Source organism: Lonchura striata, chromosome Z (assembly GCF_050655825.1).
Source record: "Lonchura striata isolate lonStrDom1 chromosome Z, ASM5065582v1, whole genome shotgun sequence".
In the NCBI taxonomy this organism is placed as follows: domain Eukaryota; kingdom Metazoa; phylum Chordata; class Aves; order Passeriformes; family Estrildidae; genus Lonchura; species Lonchura striata.
In genome coordinates, this window is record NC_140740.1 from 52,834,370 (window position 1) to 52,851,277 (window position 16,908).

A 16,908-nucleotide genomic window follows, 5' to 3' on the forward strand; every position below is an offset into this window, starting at 1 on the left:
AGAGGGGCAACTTGGCTCCCAGACAATTTATTCAGGAAAGGAAGGAAGGGTCAAACTAACAGGTCACATCTACAGGGGTCTCTGGGGAGGGAAAAACCATTCCCCAGAGCAATACACCTGATCATTCCCAGTAAGACTTTGCATAAAATGTATGAAGCAGGGGTCAGGAATGGGCTGGATTTACTGCACCCACTCTGCACTGGAAGTGGAAAAGGGAGGGGCAAGCTCTCCCTGCCCTGCCCTGCTCTACTGGGTGCTCTGGGGTGCAGCTTCTGGGTTCTGAATTTGCAGTGAAGAGAACCTGCCTTGGGCTGCGTTGAGCTCTTCTCCAAGATCCCTCAACTTAAGACTGAAGAGAGGATATTTCTCAATTCCTGAATTGATTTTCCCTTTGCTGCAACAGTAGCCTAGTTTGTGCAGTTCAGAGTACATGAGAATCTTGGTGAGGCTATATCTGATTGGGCAGGGACTAGTAAATTTTTGAGCGATTATGTGAGTGAATTTTTATGAAATTACTGTGTAAGTCAGAAATACTTTGATAGAAACATTTAGAGAATATGATGTTATTTATAAAAATAAACTTATATATGCTTATAAAAAAAAGCATATTTATACTGCTTTCCTCCTTTAGCCAAAGTGTTAACACTTCTCTCTCAATAAAGAAAAAAAGCCACAGTTGGAAAGAGTAGGAAACAAACTCACATGGACCTTTAAAAATGGTTTCTAGAAGCTCTTTCACTGGCTTTGCAGTTATTCAAATCTCAGCAAACCAGGACTTTTCATCAAGGGGTTTCTTTTGAGTTTGCACCTTCACATCTTGAACTAACGCTATCTAGTTTTTCCTGTCAGTGTCAGTATGTCAGCAATTAATAGTAATTTCTTGATAATTTATAAACCATTTCTTGATAGCCACAAAAATTACAGTTCTGCATTCCCTCTATTTAAACTTCTTCAGCTCTACAGATCAGTAGGCTCAACAATATTGAAATGCTGTTCTTCAAGGCTGCAGAACTAAGGCTGCAGAACTAAGACCTGTGGCAATATTAAGCAATTTGGATGTTTTCCTGTAGTCAGTAAGCAAATTACTCTTCCTTTCAAGTCTGCTGCATTTGATGTTTCCAATGTTTACATTTGCAATATTTTCATTAATATTAGTATATGCTTCTGATTTATATGAATATCATGAACGTGTAGATTTTCTGCAGTTATGTGTTATTAATGCATTTTGGCTACCAAGCTCTTGGTTGTGTAAGTTGCAATTGAAGCTTAATTTGTAGGCCCTGCAGGCAGCTAGTGGTAGTGGACATCATAATTTAACTGTTGCATATGTGCAGAGCCAAGATTTTCTTACTCTTCTTTGTATAGATGCAAATGAGTAAGACATGAAAGTACATATTAATTGCTTTTTAGATCCATTGTTTGGCCTAATAACTTAGACTTAATTTATTTTAAAAGTAAGCACTCAGGCAAAGTGTCCTGGAAGCAGCAACAACGACTTTCTCACTGGAAAAAAAGCACTGTTATTTTCTGTGTTTCTCTGCATGCAGATGATGTTTTCTCAATAGGTTTCCCAGAAGAAAGATCTCTGAGATTATTCAGTGACGCCAGCATTGTTGCCACTGCACAGTGACACATGGCATTCCCCAGGGTCTGTGAAGCTCCAGCCACCACGGGTGTGTGAAGCTCCAGCTGGCACAGCAGAGACTTCCCTAAATGCTTACAGGTGCTGTGCAAAGCCATCCTCACTGGGGCCGGTAACAGCTGAGCCTTCACAGCTGGTACAGCCTCCCTGTGACCAGAGCTGAACTTCTCTGAGTTTTGTTGTTGATGGTGATGGTGGGTTTGTTGTGTGGTTTTATCTCATTTGGAGCCCATATTGGTATGTGTTTTTTTCCTAGATAAGACCTCAAAGAAGAAAAAGGTAGCTGATTTGAGAGTGAGCTGGGTCAATAAAGGTTCTATCACATGCCAGGACGGGAACCAGATCAATTATTTTCTAAATAAATATCATACAGCATGTCAGCGTAGCATATTATACTGTTTATCTGGATTATGAAAAATTACGTTTCATCCAAATGTTGAAATTTTCCCAGGAAGCAAAAATGACTGCACCACTGGCTATGCAGAACCTTGTAAGGTCTGGTTTGCTATGAGAATAAACTTAATATTTTTTAGCAAAACTGTTTTCCTACTTATTTTTCTTTAGTCTGTAAATAAGTTCTCATTTTTGCCTGACTGAATGATTAGGTGACAGTGGAAATTTTATGTACATGAATTAAAAATAATTAATTAAAAGAAAATATTTTAATAACACCTTAAGAAAACAACAGGGACTAAATGAATATAAATATTCAGGGATATTTTTTTATATTACAGGTGTTTTGCAGAAGCAAAAATGCATTATCCAATAAGACTTAGCTGACCTGCAACACCTAAAAATGCTATAATGTAAAAAAACCAGAAAATCTAATTTTACTGGTTTATAATTCCACGGTATGTCTGAAACTTCAACCAAGTATGCAATTCTGATCTCGCCAACTTAGAAAAATGTCACAGAAGAGGAAGAGATTTAGAGAAGAACAATACAGATGAACAAGTTATAGAAGGATAGTCATACATGGCAAGCAGACAAGGACATTTTTTAAATTATGAGAAGTAGAGGTCTATAGACTCATAAGTGACCATGAAAAGATGGTTTGGGAAAAACTGGAAGTTGGTTACTGGACTATGGGTGGCTTTGGTTTGAGCTAATACAATTTCTCTTTTGGAAGAACAGAAGGCCTCAGCCACAACAGTTTAAAATGCATGAATTTTCTGTTTTAATACACTGTTTCAAACTGTTTGGAACTCTGAATAAAATTTGGTTTTTGATAAGGCTTTTCAAATTGCTGCAAAATTCTTCACAAACAGCAATTTGTTTTCTGAGGAGCTAAGAGAAAAAGTTGCTTTAATTTTCCTTACCTTCTTTGTGGGTAGCATTGACCTCAGTAAAACTTTGCCATAAACTTTGATAGTGCCTGGATTTTTCCCCTGAGTCCTTTCAGATTCTGGTATGAGGAGCTTCAGCTATGAAGCTGTTATTGGTATTGAACATTTCTTTTTCCCCATATTTCTGGGTGGTAATTAATCAGCATGATCTGATGCTTCCAATTCTGTCTCTAATATGCTAAATCCCAAGAAAGAGGGGAAAGGGGAAAGGGCTAGAGGCTAAGGAGAAACTTTGATTTACTTTCTATCGTGAATGAAAAAGTAGATGGGTGTTGTCTGATCACAAACATTAGCAGTCAAAGGGTAATTTGTCAATTTAAGAGCATAAGGGTGGGAAATTTTAAATCCTAGTTAAAGGTTTCAATCACATCTACAGAGGCAGTCTCACAGAAGAGGAGGTAGAATTTAAAACCTTACTGCTCTATCAGGGTGCAAGAGAGTAATAACTTGCTAGAGTGATGTCAATTATGAAGTGGGTTCTATTTCAAAATCATTCTTCAGAGGGCATTTTGGATTATGACAGCGTTTCACAGAAATAATTCAATCAGCTCCATATATTTCAATATTAAGAGCCATTTTGAGGATTTTTTCCACAAATAAATTAGAGCTACTGACTTTCATGCCTATAGCTAAATCAGCCTGGAAGGACAGGAGTGAGTGATTGGGACTCACTACTGTACTTATCCTTATACTCCAATGATTGTAATTGATTGCAATGGCACATCACAAGATCAAGCGGTTTAATAGGGAGTAAACAGTTTTTGTGAGGCATCAGCTGACCATCAGGATCACCTGATCAACATGTTTTCTCATCCCTCTTCTCTGTGACACCTTCCCCGTTGGCTGCAGAGTTCTCTTCTTACCTCCTTTCTCCTCTTTTTTTATTGTTGCTTAATAAACCGAATTCCCCCAAGACATCCTTTTGCCATGCCACAAATATGCAGTTTCTCAGGGATAAATTAGCCACAGGATAAAGACTCCTGCCCAGAGCACAAATAATAAATTATTAAAAATTAGTTAATTAAACTTTAGATCAGAGTAAGTAACACTTGACCTCCTTTACCTGACAGGTTGGTGTTTTTATCCTTCCTTGGGGTAGTTCTGCCTCAGTGCAGTCAGCAAGACAGATAGTTCAGGGAATTTGATGATCTTCTTTCATGATGTTTTATATCTGCATGAAACTTTTGCATTTAATTTCATATGCATTTAATCTTCTGCCCCATAAAAAAGGAACAGTTTTATTTAACTTTTTAAAAAGTTTTTTTTTTTTCTGTGTACATCACTGAATAAAATAATTCCATGGAATACACAAAAAAAGGTAATATTTGGTCAGCATAAGGAATAATCTTTCTACAATCCAATTTCACTGAGCTAATTTACATAAAAATATAAGAGCACTATTTCTGAATTAAGGTGAGGGAAATAATCTTCCCTTTGAGAAAATTCACAAGATACCTCAATTTTCATTTACATTGCTTAATATATTAAATCTTTCTAATAAGCAATAAGGTTTCACAAAAATAGTTCAGAACGCAACAATCCTCGCTATATATATTTTCTTACAAACACAGAGGAGAAAGCTCCAACAATGAAGAAGCACCAATATTAAAGTACCACCACCCCTGGGAGTAATAAAGTGGGTGAGCAGTGGGAGAAGCCTGTGCACAGGCATTTCTGCCTCTGGGCATAGCATAGGCCAGATGACTGCAGAGTGCCTTTCCAGACTTGATTTTTCTGGTCCTGTGAATACAGGGTTAAAATGCAGCTGTTGGACCCTGCACTTCCACAGCCATGGTGTGCAGCCTTTCCCTTGGTGAATTTGTAGATATTTTCCAGTGGGGACATAGGCCACTTTTCCATGTGTTTGACCTCCTTTACCTGACAGACTTGTATTTTCATCCTTCCTTGGGGTAGTGTAGTCAGCAAGGCTGACTGCGTGAGAGGCAGGTTTTGGCTAATATGGCTAATTTCGTGTACACAGGATGAATACTTACTTTTATACCTTAGTAAAATTCCTGTGCCAGACACTTGCCAAAGTCAATGTACTGTAAGGATGGAGATACTCCCTACAAATGCTGGTGAGCAACTGACTCAAATTATCCACGGCCCCGTAATTTCTCAGTTTGGATATTGGCAGCAAGGCAAAGTTGATCTCCAGGAAGTAGATTTTCCTCTGTATGCAGCAGAACTAAAAATAAAAAAAAACCCAAACAAACCAAAAAACCCTTTCCTTTGTGTAGATTTCATGTGAAGCAGACGGTATTTTTTCCTAAGCTATTAGTAAAATCTTGCTGTATTGAGTTAAAGGGTTGAATGAAGACATCAACAGTAAATATTTTTTCAAATACCCATTTTCAAATGAAGCTCATAGAATTTTTTCTCTATTTATTATAATAAAAAGGGGGAAATCTCAGAGTGAAATAGCAAGGATTGTTTTATTAAACTCTGGGGGAAATATTGCATAAAAGTTTGCATAAACCTTCTTCATTCTAACATTGACTCAAACAGATAGGTGGGTAAGCAGAGAAACAATTCCTGAAATGTGTGTGTCTGCTATATCAAAGACATTCTCTCTATACATTGCTAGCCATGAATTTTAAAAATAAGCTTTAATCTCTATCTCTAACTCTTCAATAGACTGCTAAGCAGCCAACATATTGTCAAAACTTCCAAAACCTGTAGATAGTCTTCTCTTTCCCTGACATGCCAGAGAAGAAAGTAAATCTCTGAGTACTGAGCTGGCACTTCCATCAAATACTTGTTTGTGGTGATGTTCAGATAAACAATCTCTTCTAATAAGTCATCATCTTTCATCTCCAGACTACTATGGAGCTCATTATAAACAAATTCTTTTGAAGTGCATTGCTGAGAAATAATTTCTGGTGCATTTTTAGAATTTGAACTCCCAGTTACCTTGCTGATAGTGACATCAGCTAGTATGGTACTTGAAAAAAAAATCCTTCTCTCAGGTCAGTGATGTTCTCCTTTGTAACAAAACTGACTGGGTTTGCTGTTGTTGCTTTATAAACTTTGCAGTGTCAGGAGTTCCATGGGTTATTTATTTGGGGAAAGGAAAAGCAGAAACTTTGGGAAATTCAGTGAACTGCTTTTACAATTATTCTTCAGTGAGCTTTTTGTGCAGTTACAGATGAAAAGGTAGAAGAAAAAATGTAGAAAATAAAAGACAACTTGATTCAATGAGATTTGACCAATATATGTGAGATGTAAACATTAAAAAAAAATTATTTTTGTAGCCAGATTTATGACTCTTGTTATAAAGTTTATGACTCTTGTTTGATTCCCTATTACCTGAATGAAACTAAAAAATAGGAAAAACAATTAAAGCTATTTTAATTCTCCCTCATCTGACTTTCTTCATTCTTCATTTCTGATATTGTGTATTTTGATTAATTTCAAGGGCCTGTACTTCACAGACACATTTAAAATAAGTTATATAGTTATTTGTTATAGAATTCATGAAATTGCATATGGAATATCCACATTGTCAGTGAATATGTCAGCCTCAGCTGCAGTATTTATTGTTCAGATTCTTGTTCTTCAATTTAAACTGTAACACACAAGCTTCTGGTTACATATATACATATACATACATATATATATATATATATATATATATATATATATATATATATATATATATATATATATATATATATAAAGTTTCTGAGTTTTAAGAAAACAAAAAAAGACAAAGCATGGATGGCAAGAAAGCCATTACAGCATAACAAGCAGAAATGCATGGATGCCCAAAAAATGAATGAGAGGAGCATCAGCATGAAAAAAAAACCTCTGCATGCCTTGCCGTATTTTATGCTAGTAAAATAAAGATAAAAGTGCAACCATTGTTGCACTGTTGTGCAGAAAAGTGAACCAGTGCTTCATGGGCCAAAGGCTACACTTTTTAATAATATACAGCTTTATATACATTTCATAATTAAAATAATAAAATATGTTTTTAATATGCTGATTTTTATTGTATGTCTATGTATTTTAAATTTATATATGCATTCTAAATATGATGGAAATATTTAAGTATTAATAAATAAGTACTAAGTCCAGGCCTCTGAACCTGAGTTTTGAAGGTGCTTTACCCCATGCTGAAAATACACAGGTGCAGAGAAACCCCTAATAGACATCTGTGGATACACATCTTATAAATTTGTCCTCTTATAAATTTGCTCAGCTCATCCACTCATTAGTGATGTACAAGACAGCTTCCTTTAATGAAAACACTTAATTTCTAATTACAGGTATAACTGTTGGTTTTCTGGTCTTTCAATTCACTGTAAGCTTAATGTATTTATAATTAATTGCTGTGTAAAGTCCTGAATAACAAACTCTTTTTGTATCAGCTGTGAGGGTGGCCCAAAAATAAATAATAATATTTATGTGCTTAGAACAAGATTGCTATTCAGACAAAAACATCAGATTCCCAGAAGTAAAAAATTTCCCCTTTCTCTATTGTCCATCCAAACATGACTCTCTTTACTGACAATTTGTTTCTGCTGTTGTGCAAAAGCAAGCGAGTTCTACTGTCATAGCAAAGCAAATTGGCACTATTTTGACACAATTTGCCCATATTTGTGTGGATTTTCTAAGGGAAAATAAACAATTGCACATTTTAAAGTTAAGTGCTGTTAAGAATAATGTCCTTGTGGATCCAGAACCTCCCATGATTCCTGAAACCTAAGTACCTACCTGGCACATGAATTGGGGCATATACCTCACAGATTTACTGGCTTATTCTGGTCTTCCTGCTTCTGCAGTGGCCTCTACAGCTATTTTAAGTGCAAAATCTTAGCTATTTTGAGTGGCTCTTTTGAGTCACCTTACCTTGGCAAAATCTTTCAAGAAGCACAAGCAACAGAAGGAAAATACTGTTTTTCCCTCCCTTCAAACCATCCTGCAAAATTTGAGTGAAATTGCATAGGATAAATTTAAATAACTTGTTACTGCCTGACTATTTTTTACTGCTAATTTTTAAAGGATGGCAAACCCATTGGTTTTCAGTACACTTCTCAAAGTAAATTTTCCTACTGCAGTGGAAAGTACCCTCGGAAGTGGAAATTTTCAACTGTTTTAAATGTTACAAAGTCTCCCTTAAAAAAGAGATAATTAATACTTATGACAGAATTGAGAAAATGGTATCCAGATTTACAGGTTTCATTTGAAATTCCAAAAATTAAGGGCTGGCAGTATCAGCCTTTGAACCTGATAATAATGTTAACTTCTGAGAAGTGTTAGGATATTTATTTTTGTGGTCTTTTCCCTAGCATTATGTTGTAATAGTACTAAATGTCTGAATTTAATCAAGAGCTTTTTTTCTCATTCAAGGTGCTTTTACTCCACCTGTTAGCCATTATATCCACCATGTAAAATCTAGGATATGTTACTGTCCTTTGTTTGCAAATATGCATGGACCCTGCTGCAGACCATTGTGCTGAGGGGTGTATGAATACAAAGCATCAAAAAGGGGCTGCTTGTAGAGTCCTTCTGCTTTTGCTGTGTGTTGTTTGTCTCTGCAATAACTGAGTGCCTTCCAGTAGTGTACTGAGCAATGCAACTACCATCTGGCATGTGTTTGTTCGCTCACTGCCTCCCCAGGGAAAGAAGTGTGTGCAGTGGAGTGTTATGTTTCTGAATTTTTGTACATAGATACTGACACGTGCTTACACTGGAAATGACAAGGTCAAAATACATGCCTTACATTGGGAATGAAAAACAGTGATATTTTGAATGTTCTTTAGTTAATTCTGCATATTCCAGCTCTTGAACAAGATCTTCCTGTTGCATAAGAAGATGCATTTTTAATTTAATGCAGCATTTTCCTTTCTTGCATAGCCTCTAGTCACCCTCTGTCTTCAGTAAGGAGTTGCCAGGGGCTTCCATCCCTTTCTCCAGATGGTGTTGGGAGCTGAAGGCAAGAAAAAGGAAGAGGAAAAGTTAAATTTAAAAGTGTTCATGCTCACAGAAATTAAATCTGTTCTTCCTGAGATGACGAAAAGTCATGACACAACAAATTCCCCACTCATTCACATCCTGTGCAATCCCATTGAATACAAGATGCTGTTCCACGTGTAAACACATGCACCATTTGATCATTATAAATGCACTAGTTACTCCAAAACTTGGAATCAAGCATCATTTTTACAAATAGAGTATTTGCTAAAATGCAACAAAAAATTCTTCATGATCATTCAAATGGGCTCAAAATTGAGAGAATAATTATTGAAAAATTAGTTGCTCAAAGGATGATGGCTTTTAATGTCCCAGATTCTTACATATAATCTGTCCCACTGTTGCATTAGCCTAGCTGAAATGCCAGTGATGAGTATTTTTTATAAGACAGGGATCTGTTTTTCTTCAGTTATTTCATAGCACAGAATGGTGTCATGTGGATTATGGGTACTTATGCTTGAAAAGAAAAAGAAACCTCCTGTGTACAGATTTTTCCCAAAGGAAATTTTCAGAAGGTTTTTTAAGAAGTCAATATAAGTTCACTTGTAATTATTTAGTAGCCCCTGGATGTGCTGCAATCAAGAGATCTCTTCCTTTTATATATTTAAATAGATGGAATCACTATCAGTTCCCTAATTCTTTTCCTCCATAGTTAATTTTTATTCCTCCTCAGCCTTCCTCAGGCAGCAGAAGCTGCTTGCTTAGCTGTGCTCTTCCAAAATTTTCCTATTACAACATTTTTTTCCCTGTAGATTTTTTTTTTAATGAATTAAGCAGCAGAAATTGAGATTAACTCATTAGTAACAGTTTGGGATTGGAGAGATTCTGATTAAAAACCATGGTACAAGGGAGAGAGCAAGTCACTGGGGAACAGTTCTTTGAAATTCAGTCCTGAATTCTACCACTAATTTCCTATGTGGTATAAAACATGGTAGTGAACTCCTTTGTGGCTGAGCTCACCCATCTGTCCATGAAACATATAAATTTATCCAGCAGAGATGCTACATTTAATTTTTTAATTAATTTGCACAAATTGGTTCTATAAATGAATGTTTTTTTCTTAATTTTTTGCTGGGCTTTTAAAGTGCAAATTAATTTGAAATAATTTTTGTGTTGCTTTTGTAGCTCATGGTATAAGCTAGTAGAAACCCTTTTCAAAGGTCAGTAAAAATGCCTTCAGTTTACTGTGTAATTTAAACTTTTGATGTTCAAAATCTCACATAAAAGCTCTTGAACCTTTCATCTGCTCTTGTAGTTAATGGTGGTTTAAACTAGAAGGAATATTAGTAACTTTCCTATGTCACAGAATATGTAGTTTTCTGTAAACTTCTATGAATTGCATAAGATCATCTTTTATTTCAATTTAATCCCATAAAAATATCCTTATGTTTTTTACTATTCATGAGAGTGCCTGTGTAAGTGCATGACTTTTTACTTATGTGATGGAAATCAAATTATTTTTAGAAATGTATTGTGGAGTGTATTTCACAGTCCTGTTTATAAGTAGTGTTATTTCTAATTTGGGTAGTTACGACAGATCAGTTGTAGGAAATTCTAATTTTTTTCTGATTTATTTAAGTTGATTTTCTTTTTTTTTTTTTTTTGAAAATATAGTTTTGTCATGTGTGTATTTTGCTTTTGTCATGATGTTTGTCACAGGACTAATGTATTCTGCTGCATATCCTCTGATTGGCCTGGATGCATTATGAAATGGCAGTCTAGGGCTGCCCATTTCACATAGTAAACTAGAGAGAGATGCCTTTATAGGCACTGGTAGAATCAGTATCTTCTTTCAGTGTTTGAACCTGTTTATTCCTCTTCTACTAAGGGCAAAATACAGGCAATGACATCTTTTGTGTGCTATGTACTTTTGCAATATCAAACTGCATGCATTTGAAACTGAATTTCAAATGTGTAATACCCAGGTACAAGCTTGCCAGTATCAATTGCTGCAGTCTACAAAATCTGCACTGAAATCTCATCCTCTGCTCTTTCCTCCTGGAGTTCTAATGCATCACCTCCTGCCTAAGTGTATTGCACACATTTTGAGGGTTTAATTTCCTTTATGCCATAAGACCTTATTACAGGTGTAGTTGGTTTGTTTCCTAAGTATGCAGGTATCCAGCATAAGAGATAGTCAGGGGCTTGGGAATGTTTCACTACACTGGAACTTCTGTCATAGGAAAGTTTGGCAGACCCTCTTGTACCCAAGCAATTAGATGTGGGGAGTGAAATGATTTCTGCTCCTGAAATCTATAGCCCATTGAGTGATTTACTTAAACCCCGTTGCAAAGAAACTGAATAATCCATTGAAAATCACAGTTGGTCTTAAACTATCACTGCAGAGAAGAATGGTGGCTTAAAGATGCAGAGAAAAAATAAAGATTACAAGACAATTTCATTCTAAGTGGGGTCATCTGAAGTTCACAGACAATGGTAGAAGGTGCTGGGGAGACATGACAAGATGCTGGATTGCTTACCCTCTATCTGTGTTTCATTACTTGCACCAGTGATTCTGGGATTCCCATGTTCCAGAATACTCCAGTGCCTTCCAGGAAGATTGTTCCTCAGCCATTGCTCATAATTTTGAATATAAAGTTTTGAGCAATTTTATATTATTTTAATTTTATATAGACATTTCTGAAATGGTACAGAGAAATTTTGATCTGGTTCCCTAGGTGTATCATATCTGGGTATTGATAATTCAGAGCAGAGATTGTCATTCAAGTGAAAGTGTTATGAAAATCATGCAATAATGCTGCCAGCTATGCCATTTAGAGCATAAAACATGGTTTTCTTTAAAAATGAATGTGAACCTTCCCTAATACGATTACACTTGTGGGAATATTTGTCAGAGAGAACACAAGGCAGTTAGGCATTTCTTTGTGATGATCCATTACAGTTCATTATAAATCAGCTATAAATATTGTTCCATTAAATTTGTTATCTACTACTGTCATTCTGGGTCTTTCACAGATGAATCTTATCAGAATAAAGAGCTGACAGTACTTCTTAAAATGAACTATGCAAGTCAGGGTTACAGTCCACAACTTCCCGTGTCCTCCCATACCCTTAATATCTGCTGGGTGAAAACTGCTACTTAATTTGACACTTTCATCCATTTTCACTCTTGAAGGGGATAAGTAGAGCTTGACTTTGTTTCAGTCAGAGGATATTAAACTGAATATGTATCCTAGAAAATCTTGACAAAAGCATACGTGAGTTTTATTTTAATAAATAAAAAATAAAAATTGCCAATTTATTTAAAGTACTTGAATTACATATATGATGGAATGTTGTGACAAGACCTGTGTTGTGTTCAATACTTACAGTAGAGTCTAGACAAATTAATACTCTTTTCCACTTTTTGAAGAGTGCCTAATAGGAGATCTGGTGGCCTCTAAAGTCTAATTCAGTGTCATATGCTCTACAGAATGCAATAATTTCTAATAGTGACAATCCTCAGCTTTTAAAATGGAATTGAGTGTGTTAAGTATAATTATTTTTCTATCTTTTTGCTGATCCACTGAAGACCAGCACACAAGTTTTGTTTTCTCCAGAAAAAACTTCATTCACTATGCCAGTTTTTCTAATTGGAAACTACTTTCCATTTATGGTTTTGGGTCTTTTTGAAGCCAAGGCAATGTAAAGCAAGAAATTAAAAAGTGATGATCCAGACATATGGAATAGTGCCAAGTTAAGGCAAGAGAGCCAGCAGAAACTCATTTTCCTCCCTCTTCCCCTGCTGCTTCTAGCCTTTTCCCCCATGACCCTCAATTCTCACCTAAACAATATATGGGTGTGAGTCCAAGCCACCAGGTGGGAAGTGAATTGGCCTTTCTCCAAAAGATCGGCTGGCCAAGTTCATAGGGAGAATTGGTTTCTAACATTTGCCAAATTTGTGTGAATGGTTGCCAGTCTGACAAAGGGAGGAAAAAAGAGAAAATGTAGTAGATAGTAACTAGATAATAACTAGTCATGCATCAGAGAATAGTGTTAACTCCATATTGTTTAAATATATTAGTCATTGGATTAATATAACTAGCCAAAACATTTCAGTTTGAATGAGCCCTTGCATCTTTACTGCTTTGTACTTGCACTACTTCTAAAAGGTTGCATTTGCTGCTGTTCACTGGCCAAATTAAACAGAAGTCTTGAACTTTGCATTTAAAGATTCTTTATAGTAGATGTGGATTTGTTAGGCTGAAGAGGGAACTAAATTTGCCTTTCTGATGTACTACTTTAAAAAGAGCATCACATGAGTAGTACACTTTATCATACTTTCTTAGGAGTCCACAGTGACATCCTCTTTTTGAAAAATAAACCAAAATATTATGCAGCAGTGAATGGGGAATAAAAAATGTTTGCTCAAAAGGCAAGGTTTGTTGGATTCCACCAATAGTTCTGGTAGGACCTCTGAAGAAGGTCAGAACACCACTGTGAAGTCAGTAAGTGTTCTGTCATACAAAGAACCTGCAGCCATGTGAAGATGATTCTGTACTCCCAGGCTGGAAGCCGCATGCCCATTGTTCTCATTTCCTCCCTCTGTTGAGAGTACCTCTACTCAAGGATGGTATCAGTGCACAGAAACTGAAATGTCACACTTCCTATCAGAACAGACTGGATAGAAAAAGCTGTTGCCGTGCAGGCATCACAGCATTAGGGAAGGCAGGTAGTGAGCAGATAGGTGAATTCTTAAAGCAGGCAAGTAAGATCAGACATAGCACCTCTGCAATTACAATTTTGTCTTCATAATGCCTCAAAACTTTTTGTTTAGTGTTGCCAAGCACTTGAACTAATTAAGAAGTTAGTTTTTATTTTTGTTTTTCATAAGGCTGGTTAGGTTAATTTTCAGCTACTTGTAAGCAATAAATAATTTACAATTCTATAGACACAATTCCTTTTGTTGCTTGAGTAGTCATTTGACAGCTTGTTAAGTGGGAGCTGAGTAATTGGGAGCTGAGAAGATCCTGTGGTAGCAGCAAAAAAATTATATAATTTAAAAGAAGCTTATGAAAATACGAGAAAAAAAAGATAATGGATTTAATATCCTTCAAGCATAGTTGGAAATAAAAAATCTGCTCACTGTGCTGGTACAAAGGGCTCAGAGTATAATTTTGGCAGTGAGAGTGGAAAGTGTACACTTCAAAAATAGCTTGTTGATCCAGATAACCAAAATGAAAATAGCCATAAATAAGAGAGGTATTTATTCATAAATAAGAGAGTTATTTTGCTCCACATAGTTGCAGCATAATTAGCAAAATATATAACATACTTTGGGCAACAACTTAATCCAGTCAAATATACTAGCTGCAAAATGAAATATGATATCCTATTTTAAGGAGATCTGTTCCGTGTTCTAAACAGTGAATGCAAGAATCAATATTTAATTAGAACTTCCAACAGTTTGTCTTCAAGTTTCAGAAGTCATGATCCAGTTTCATGAAATGCAATTTGAGGCCCTCTGACACTTCAGAAAGTAATAAATACTGTACACAATCAAGGCTGTCAAATGTGAAAAACAGAAAGTGTGATTAGTTAATTGTGCTATTGGAACACTGACATTAATGATACATCTGGCTGCTTTCTTCCCTTTCGAATGAATAGATGAAATATCTAATCTGACCGAACCTCATTTTGAACACTCAGATATCACTGTGCTGGAGCAGCATCCCACGGTCTATCTCCAGGAAAAGGCAACATTTGACTACCTCAGTAAAATGACCTAGAAACAGAGCAGCCCCAGATTAGCTCCCAGCTTGGTTGCTGGCTTCTTCTCTCAGTATTGCTCACTCCTTTCTCTGTGCTAATTCTTCCATGTCATTCACTCCCTTCCCTGTGGAGATTCTCCATATCACCCAGGGCCACCATGCATCTGTCAGTACAGACATGTGTGTATTTCACTCCTCACATCTGTTGAAGTGTGTGTAAAATTATCCTTTTTATCTTTGCTGGGTACTGAAGCAGGACTGGTTCCTACATCCTGTTGTTCTTTTGTGCAGGATTTGGGAGAGCTTTACGTCTCCAGTGATGCTGAAACCCTCCCGCTGAGAGGAGCACTTGCAGGTCGGAAATTGAGATTCCTCATCTGTTGTGATGAACTGTGCTGAAGGCTGAGCTGTGTTGGTTTCATCAAGATCTGCTTCACACTCATAAACACTCAGTGATGATTTTTGCTACATGGGACATGTCAGAGATTTGTGCTTAGATTAGATTAATGTCTTGTTGGTTGCTAAGGTGCATGGGTAGCTCTAATTCTTCCAAAAGCATCTTCTAAAAATGTTTTGTTAGGAATTGGATTAAGTGAGACATATATGTTAAAATGGTGGGTGATAGAAAGGTCAACACAGTCTAAAATCTCAATTATTAGAATTTAACATACAGCTGTCATCCCTATTTTCATGTAACTTGTCAGTAAGAAAGTTTGATTTGAGACATCTACACATTACAGACGGTTTATTTACTTATATGCAGCAGATTAAAATGACTACTGATTGTTGGGGATTTTCTAAATTTTTTTAAAGGGAATTTTAAAAATTGGGGAAAATGAGAAACAAGGATGTGCAAGGGAAACAAGAATCAATTGTGAGAGCTGAAATGCTGGAAAAGAGACATGAGGAAATGAGTGAAGCATATCATGGAAAGGGACCAGGATGACAGGGTAAACACAGGTAAAAGTGATGGGTGGTCAGAAGAGGAAAAGAGGGTGATTTTCCAGGTGAGGTTTTCAGACAAATTTCTAAGTTGCCATGCCAGGATGTGGAAAGCTGATCTGATAGGTCACTGTCATGTCAAGCAGGACATTATCTCCTCTTCACAGAATCACAGAATGAGTCAGGCTGGAGGGGCCCACAGTCAGAATGAGTCAAGTTGGAGAGGTCCAACCTCCCTGCTCAGGCCAGGCCATCTCACAGCACACAGCACACAGGATTGTGTCCAGATGGTTCTTGAAAATCTCCAGTGTGGGTAACTCTACAATATTTTTAGGCCATCTAAAAATACTGTGTTCCAGTCCATTGTTATCCATACAGTAAAGAATTTCTTCCCCATGTTCAGGTGGAACTTCCTGTGCATTAGTTTCTGCCCTTTGCCTCTTGTCCTGTTGCTCAGCACCCCCAAGCAGAGCCCGGTCCCTGCTCAGACCCCTCCCTGCAGGCACTGACAGACACGGATCAGGTCCCCTCTCAGTTGTCTGTTCTCCTGGCTGAACAGGCCAAATGTCTCATAAGAGAGATACTCCAATCCCTTGATCTTATTGCTCTCCACTAGAGCCACTCCAGGAATTCCATGTCTCTGTTGTACTGAAGGGCACAGAACTTGGTACAGCACTCCAGACATGCCTCAATGGGGCTGAATCACCTCCCTGACCTCCTGGCAATGCTCTTCCTGATGCACCCCAGGCCACAAGGACACACTGCTGGCTCACGCACACCAGGACCCCCAGGTCCTTCTCCACCGAGTTGCTTCCTAGCAGATCAGCTGCTGGCCTGTACAGGTGCATGGGATCATTCCTCCTCAGGTGCAGGACCCTGGATTTTCCGGTGCTGAATTTTGGATTGTTTTTCTCTGCCCATCTCTCCAGCCTGCCAATGTCCCTCTGAAGGGCTGCAGAGCTCTCTGGGGTACTGGCCACTCCTCCCAGCTTAGTGTCATCAGCAAACATGCTGAGGAGGCATCTGCCCTTCCTCTGAGATGTTGAGGAGAAGTTGAACAATACTGGGCTCTGTATTGGCCCCTGGGGGCACCACTAGTGACAGGCCTCCAACTAGATCCTGTGCCACTGATTGTCATGCTTTGGGATTGCCATTCAGCCAGTTCTCCATTCATCTCACTGCCCTCACATCCAGTCCACTCTTCCTGTTTTCCTATGAAGATATTGTGATGGAGGCAGAAGATATTGTGATGGAGGCAATGTCAAAAGCCTTGCTGAAGCGAAGGTAG

At 37.3% G+C, this 16,908-nt stretch overlaps 1 protein-coding gene and 1 long non-coding RNA gene across 2 annotated transcripts in view; both read left to right on the forward strand.

The window, feature by feature from the left end:
* MRPS30 (mitochondrial ribosomal protein S30) overlaps positions 1-2,180 on the forward strand; it is a 74,094-nt gene extending 71,914 nt beyond the window's left edge. The window contains exon 10 of the transcript XR_014951209.1: positions 1,548-2,180. The gene's annotated coding sequence lies outside the window, so the exon portion shown is untranslated. The remainder of the gene's footprint in view (positions 1-1,547) is intronic.
* Positions 2,181-6,630: 4,450 nt separating this feature from the next.
* The window catches only part of LOC146763830 (uncharacterized), a 33,204-nt gene continuing 22,926 nt past the window's right edge, over positions 6,631-16,908 (forward strand). The window contains exon 1 of the long non-coding RNA XR_014951210.1: positions 6,631-15,033. This is a non-coding gene — a long non-coding RNA (uncharacterized LOC146763830). The remainder of the gene's footprint in view (positions 15,034-16,908) is intronic.